This window comes from Pteropus vampyrus, unplaced genomic scaffold, assembly GCF_000151845.1.
Source record: "Pteropus vampyrus isolate Shadow unplaced genomic scaffold, Pvam_2.0 Scaffold170, whole genome shotgun sequence".
NCBI classification, from domain to species: domain Eukaryota; kingdom Metazoa; phylum Chordata; class Mammalia; order Chiroptera; family Pteropodidae; genus Pteropus; species Pteropus vampyrus.
The window spans coordinates 748,457-756,354 of record NW_011888951.1 but is presented as its reverse complement, the minus strand read 5'-3'; the positions used below and the strand labels follow the sequence as shown (position 1 = coordinate 756,354).

Sequence of the window (7,898 nt, the reverse complement as noted above, 5' to 3'; positions counted from 1 at the left end):
CAAAAAGGACTGTAGAAATTAGTGTTTCTCAAACTTCCAAAACAGCTTCTCAAATTTTCTTTTATATAATGGTAGAAGTTTTAATCGCTCACAAGACTGCCCAGCTACAGAGATTTCTTGGCCTCCCTTGCAGGTAGGAGTAGCCATATGACCAAATTATGGGTAGTAGTATGTGAAAATAAGTGAAGGCAAAGTGTGCAACATTTTGCCTTTAAAAGGAAATGGTAGGCTCTCCTCTTTCCTCTTTTTCTCCTTCCTGGTGGATGGAATGCAAACTTGATGGCAGGAACTGGGGCTGCCATCTTGGATTACAAAATTGAAGGCACATGTTGAAAACTACAGAGCAACATGATAGAAAGAGCTGGGGTCCTGATGCTTGTGGAATCATCATTCCAGCCCTGGACCGCCTACCTGGATTTTATATGTGAAAGATAAATAAATTCCTATCTTGTTTATACCACTGCCTTCTAACAGATATAGCCCTTTAAAAAAAAATTTAAAGATTTCCCAATTTTGGAAATACACTGCATGAAAAGTGAAATGGGAAATATTTTAAATGTTTTTATGGTGGTACCACAGTCATAAATACAAATTCAAATGGGGCTACTGAAATTTCATGTCTATAAAAGAAAATTGGGGAGAGAGGAGGGAAGAGAATCTAGATAATCTAGATTATGTTATACTGAATGGACAGAGTATTAGATAATCATTTCAATGTAAATATAAAATTATAAAAATTATCACAGAACTTTTCAATTACCCTCATCCCTACCCTGAGCCCAGGGAACAGAGGTGCTCAATTAGACATAAAAAAAAGCTAATCCAGTCGTTTCAAACTAAATTCCACTATGATTCTAGGGCTATTTAGTGGCAAAAATCCTGAGAGGATGAGGCAGGACAAGGTGGAGCTGAAATAAGCAGAACTCCAGACCCTAACCTCTGCCTCAGCCACAACGCCACTGATTTATCTGGTTTATATACCAGGGTTCTATAGAAGAATTTAAAAAGCCCTGTTGTTCATGTTTGAATAAGTCCAACTTCCTGGCTAATAGAGGAAGAAACTAGTCCAGAAAGAGGAAGTGACTTGCCCACAGCCACACAGTGAGGAAGAGGCCAAGTTTCCGTTCCTAGGAGCCAGTCTCTCTCACCTGAATCACCTGCTGTTCAGGCCACACAGCTTCAAACCTGGGGACAACCTGACAAGGCTTCCTGGAGCCCCTCAGTCCACTCTTACTCCACAGTCAGAGCTTCCCTTTTGTTCATGATTTCAGATGACACATGACTTTAGATGACTCTCTTGTCTTCATTGGTATTTCAATCAGAAGAGAAAAGCCTTTGAACACAATAGGTACCATAGCCAAAGGATGAGCTGGTGAATTCCTATGCAGGTCTCAGGAAGTCACAGGCCATCCAGCCTGCTCAGCTAACCCAGAGAGAAATGATCAGGATGGGCAGAGCAAAGGCAAGTGTCATAGCTCCTGTATCATCATGATCATGACCAAAGGTCCCTTCTTCCCAAAAGGTAGGATCCAGTAGTGCCTGGTGTCAGGAATAGGCCCCCAAATTCTCAAGCACTATGTCGGTCACTCAAGTGAAAATTAAGAGTGATTATTCATAGGAATGATCCAGAAGTTCCAAGTTCTTCAAGGCATTTCATACACATTACATCATTTTGGGGCTCACACAATGCTAGAGAGAAGGTGGGACAGAAATCAGTATTCTCTTATGATACTCTAACAGACACTAGAAGCCATCAGGATCTCACTAGAATGTAACTTCCTTGAGAACGGGATTATGTCAGTTTTGCTCGCTACAATTTCCCTTGTTTTTATAACACTAAACTTGGAATGTGCTTACTAAATATTTGCTTAATGAGTGAATAATAAATGACCTCTGCCAATCTTCCCAATCACATCTGTCTTCAATTTCCCCAGTACACCACTGATTTTAGTCTCACTGAACCATGTGCAAGTCCCCACACGAAGGAAGCTCTTTGCCAAGCCTGCAGGTTTTGTATACTCTCATTCCTCAGCCTGAAATAGACTCTTCCACTTTTGCCTTCCACTGGACCTGTACATCTCAATTCTGACATTCAGGGCTGCTGTGTCAGACACGCAGGTTGTTCACCTGGCAAGAGTGACCAGCCCAGGGGGCAATGAGGGGCATGGATGTCTGTGTGGGCTCTACTTGCCAGCTGTGAATCCTGGTTTTTATAGACCTGCATTTGCCTAGAAAAAGGAGTGTCTTTTTCAAATTCTCACAAAGATTCCAAAAGGGCTAACTTTAATCCTATAGATATCAGTTTCTCCAGAGGGCCTTTGTCCATACCCCAGAGTAATTTAGAATCATAATTTCTGTCCTCGTCTATTTCCCCCTCAAGGCTGTGAGTTCTTCCACTGCACGGGATGTCTCGTCAGAAGTCGCCTTACCCATTAAGACTGAGTCAGGCCCACAATAAGAGTTCAAGAAATGTTTATTGAATAAATGAATGAATGAATGAATGATGACTGAGTCTTAGCGAGGTGAATTGCCTTTTTCGGGGTCATATAGCCAATAATTGGCAGAACTGGCTTAAGCCCCCCAGTCCAGAGATTCCTTCCAAATATCCCTTCTGGAAGCCAAGCCCTCAGGGACACCTAGTTAGCGGTGAAGACAAGCCAGATGAACTTAATTAATTTTGAGCACTCTCATGCATCTTATTCACTCGGTCAGTGAGGGTTACTGGCAAACAGAAATATTTGGGGAGACTCATTTTTCCACCCCCAATTCATAATTCTGTCTACTCGTCACTCTTCACCCAGATTTAAGAGGTGCTAAGTAAGCTCAAGCAGGCCCCAGGCCTCCAGTGCCGCTGTCCTGACCGGGCTGTGCCCCTTCGATTCGTATTCTGCAAACCTAAACCAAAGCTGCTTTACCAAGTGGCTTCTCTAAAGGTCCCAGAGCTAAAAGCATCTCACATTTTGGTCTTTTGGAAAAATGTGATCCAGAGCCCCTGAGGACATGCTGCGTAGGAAAAAGTGAGGAGGAATGCAGAAAATCACCCCGTTGGCAGCCAGGAGACTCAGGTCCCTGTCCAGTTTAGGCAAGTCATTCCTCTTTGGAAAAGTGAGATTTGATAATGCAACAGGACCAAGGCTAGAGCTACTTTGCCTGCACAGACCAACATTCCCAAGGCAAAGCTGTCTGAAAGGTTTGAAAGACTATCAAGAAAAGGAGGGCTGTGATTGCTTCTCAGGTGCTCTTAAGTAAATTACATCTCCCAAGGTGAGGGCTGTGCTCCATCAAGAGAATCCAGATATGGTCTTCAGTTCTGGCTCTACCATTTTATTTTTATTATTTTTATTATTTAGGCAAGGCAACCCCTGGTTGATCTCACAGATTGCAAGGATCCTGTCAGCTTATAATCCTTTATTTTTTTTTATTTTTTACACCTACAGCACTTGGTCTTCCTAGGTGGTCTCCCATCCAAGTACTAACCAGGCCTGACCCTGCTTAGCTTCTGGGATCATATGGGATCGGGTTTGTTCAGGGTGGCATGGCTGTAGACCTGGCTCTACCACTTTATAACTCTGTGACCTTGGGCAAGTCACTGAACATCTCTGAGTCTGTTTCCCCATTTAATAAAGGGGATAAAACTTTCTACATTGAAAGGGTTTTACTGGCTACACCCTTCTTTCCTTATTTACCTATCATTACTGGACCAGGGTAGGAAAGGACAAGGGCTCTAGGCAGCCACTTGCCGTGTGATCTTGGGTAAATTATGTCTCTCAAGCTCAATTTCTTCCCTTGTAAAACACTCTCTACCTCATGGAGTTGTCACAGTAAGTAAAAGAAACAAAAGTATATAAAGTACCTGTTTAGTAAATGTCCAACGAATGTGAACTACACTTACATTATGTATGACTACTAAGATAGACCAGAGATTACAGGGTAGAGCACCTGGGTTCCAGGCCCAGTTTTGTCACTCTTGTTTTGTGACCTGAAATAATTACTTACCCTCTCTGGTCCTCCATTTATTTCCTCAGTAAAATAAAGGCATGGGGGCTCCCTGCGGGCCTTCCAGTTCTTACATTCTGTGGGTACCAGAATTTCTGTCCCTTGGGACCTTTTGCTCCCTGGGCCTGAACTATCCACCTCTGCCTGTAAAACTCCCTGCTCATCCTGTATGGCCAGGTTAAATTTAACTTCCTATAGGGATACCTCCCTGAATAGCACAGAAAGAAGCAAACAAAAATAAATGGGCATTTTTCCCTTGCCTTTAGAATACAGCCCTGACTACTTTACTTATCATTAAGTTTCTCTTTCTCTTCTCACCTAGCAGACTGGGTATCCCTAGAGGGCATGGCTGGGGTGGTGTAAATGAAACTGCTGGGCCTTGGAAGGCTGCTAGGGGCCAAACCAAATCATGTCCCTACTAGCTAGATGATGTAAGGTAAGTCACTTCGGCTCTCTAAGCTTCAATTGCCTTACCTAAATTAATAATAATAATGATGATGATAAATAATAATAATAATAATAATAATAAAAAAGACATATCTACGTCATAGGGTTGCAGAAATAGCCAACTGCTGGGACGTGAGAATTAGAGGCAGTCACTCAAAAGGACTGGAAGTTGCCTTTCTCGGCGGAAACGTCCCCAGGGGTGGCACAAAGGAAGCATGAAATAAAAGTGTCGGTGGACCGCACGCTGTGCATTGAGCTGCTTGGAAATCCAAATCCTCCAGCCGCCATGCCTCCTCCACGGACAAACTACTGTCACAAAGGGTTAATGTTCAACCACTCCTCTGATCCCGTTCCTTTCAAAACTCGGACCGGATAGAAGCCCTGGGCTGCTCCCATTGGGCCCGTGCCTGTCCCGCCCACCCATGCGAGTAGGTCTTCGTTGGGGGAGGGGCGCAAACAAAACCCCACAGCTCTCCCGGACAAACGGACTGCTACCAAAGCACGTAGCACTTGCGTTCTAAAACGTCTGGGCTGAGAATGAAAATATGGGGATTAGATCCAGGTCGGCCCGCGGAACTCAGAAACCCACCGCCCTCCCTTGCAGCCGGGTCCCCGGGACCGCCACCGCACAGCCACGGAACACCTGAGCCGGGACGGAGGGGTCTGGAGGAGCTCCCGCCCGTAGGAAGGACCGAGGCGGAGTCACCTCCGGGTTCCCTTACCCTGGCCCCCGGGAGTCAGGCCCCGCCCACGCACGCGGGGCTTCCAGTCCGCGCTTCCTTCTCTCTCCTGCCACCTGAATGGACAGCCAGGAGCAGCAGAGGCGGGAGGAAAGCCCCGGACCAAAACAACTGGAACTGCAACTTCTCCGGAAAGCGACTAAGCGGGCCAAGGGGACTGCAGAGTGCTACTGAAAGAAACACCAACTAATATCCTCCGAAAAGTAAGAAGACAGTCCACCCGTGAAAACGACGGCAGAGGCTGTTAAGGAAAAGTAGAATTGGAGAGTCAGAAAGAGCTCTCGGGGAAAAAAATAATTTTATATATATATAAAAAATTATTTTTAAAAATTACATATATAAATTTATATATAATTATTTATATATAAATATATTTATATATAATTAATTATATATAAAAATAATTATATATAAATAATTATTAAAAATAATTATATATATATATATAAACAGCTGAAATTTTAAAAGAAAAATCAATACTCCAAACGCAGCAATTTCTCAACCCACGGGGATTTAATAATCCATTGATCTCATCCCCCATTCCCATAGTGTCCCTTCTTTCCTTCCACGGCTTCAAGTCCAAGCTCCATCAAAGTTAATTATGCTGTCTCAACTCTCTTCCTACTCTCATCTGCCCGTCGTGTACGCACCTGTCAACCCCCAAGTTGGTTAAATCCAGCTCTCTTTTTCGCCCTCACCTGTGCCTGCCCAGAAACGCACACCATTTTGCTAGTCTCAATAAATTCCTGACACTAATCCCTACACCTACTACATTTCCCGAGCAGGTTCTCTCCCACTCCTCTAAACGGCTATTTTACATCTTCTCTCTTGTCACCCTCATTCTTACAGCTGTGGGTCTTGCTTGGATTTTAGTGAGGAAATAGACGCAATCAGACCAGAACTTCCTCGTGCCCTGGACCGCAGCATCTATATCCGCTTTGCGCTAGGCCCATTCTCTCTGCCCACCCTCTTGAGAATTGCAGAGTCCCTCTGTCTTGCCCTGCACAGGCCTCATCTTTATTAGTACTCCATGGCTACACCCTTCACCACCACAGCAACCCTACCTTCTCGTCGTCTGCACTATCACCTTTCCCCTCTGGTCTAAATCATTGTCTTCAGCACACAATCTGTGGTTTCTCCCATCGTTAAACAAGAGCAAACCAAAACCAAACCCAAACCAAAAATTTCTTTTGGTTCCATATCTTCCTCTAGCTACCTACCAGTTTCTCAGCACTCCACTACAGTACAACTCATCAAGAAAGGTCTGTGCCAGTGTTTTTCAGATTTGTTTGGTTCACCTAACCGCAAAAGAATTTTGAAAAACTATGTACTCTAACACACATTTTACTGCTGACATCTAACATTGTTCGTTTTAAATTTAAAGAGTTGCAAAGAAGATAATTTATGGCAATTTGTAAGTATTGAAATTTTGAAATAAAGGAACTGTCACTCTTTTAAATATATCTAGTTGATTTTAAATATAGCATTCTGATGCTTACATTTACTTAAAAAATATGAAAGAGCTCTTCGAAACAATCAGAAATTTTACATAGTTCTTTTTATTTCTTGAACTCATATTTTCATTTCATTTACCTCCCCCCGAATATTAACCTAAGGTAGATTACATGATTTTAAGTTTTTATTGATGATCGTATATTGCTAACAAAAATATATGCATAAATAGAATGTAAAACATTCGTTTGCTATAATCATATAGTTCTAAGTATTATGAATTCTGTCTGAACTATTATTATAATTAGCCATAATGCACAATTGATCAAAATAATAAATATATTATGGATTTTCAAAAATAATTTTTAAACATATAAAGTAAAATTTTATAGGGATCTCACCTCATCATGAGATATATGAGGATTTTCTTTAATTCATGTATCCATTGGTATATAATATTTATTGCTTGAGTGACATAGGGTTAAGCATCAAATCTATTTCTATTTTTCATATTTATAGATGTAAACACTGAGAGACCTTATTCTCAAAAATAAGTACATGGGGAAAGTTTTGTTATAGGAATGTGACTCATTCTTTGAACTTCTAAATTATATTTTGAAAACTATGTAGTGAATTATCATCAAACATTATTTTAAAAAATATATTACCTGATTACTAATAAATCAGGAGCTCATTAGAGGGCAAACTAATTGTGAAGTGCCTCTTAGACATTCAAGCAGGGATGTCAAGGGACTGCACCTTCTGTCTCCTATGGTGCCCCAGGGAAGGATCAGGATGTGAGAGGTGGCTGCAGAGGCTGACTCTGACCCTGACCCTGACCCTTGACCCTGACCACCAGTGGAATAGGAAGAGTGCTGCACTGTAGTCAAAAGACTTGGGTTCTAATTACAGAAATAGCCCTGCTGGCAGTGCGACCTTGTACAATTATAAAACTTCCCTGGGCCTCAGTGTCTGCTTCTCCTTTCATGCTGGTCCACAGAATGTGAAGGCACAGGAACTCTGACTCAGAAATCAGACTTTTTGAGTTCTTAGGAGATCAAAATAATACAGACCCAAGTGCAGTTGAATTACCAGTCATATACTAGGAATTTTATTTTATCTTTTTAACTTTGAAATGTAGTAAAATACACAAAACATTAAGTTTATCATCTTAACCATTCTTAAGTGTACAATCCATTAAGTGTTAAGTATATTCACATTGTTGTGCAACCAATTGCCAGAACTTTGTCATCTTGCAAAACT

General features: G+C 42.0%; 1 pseudogene; it reads right to left on the bottom strand.

Annotated features, from left to right (window-relative positions):
- Window positions 1-3,428: 3,428 nt before the first annotated feature.
- LOC111745944 lies at window positions 3,429-3,547 on the bottom strand (annotated as a pseudogene).
- Window positions 3,548-7,898: the final 4,351 nt, after the last annotated feature.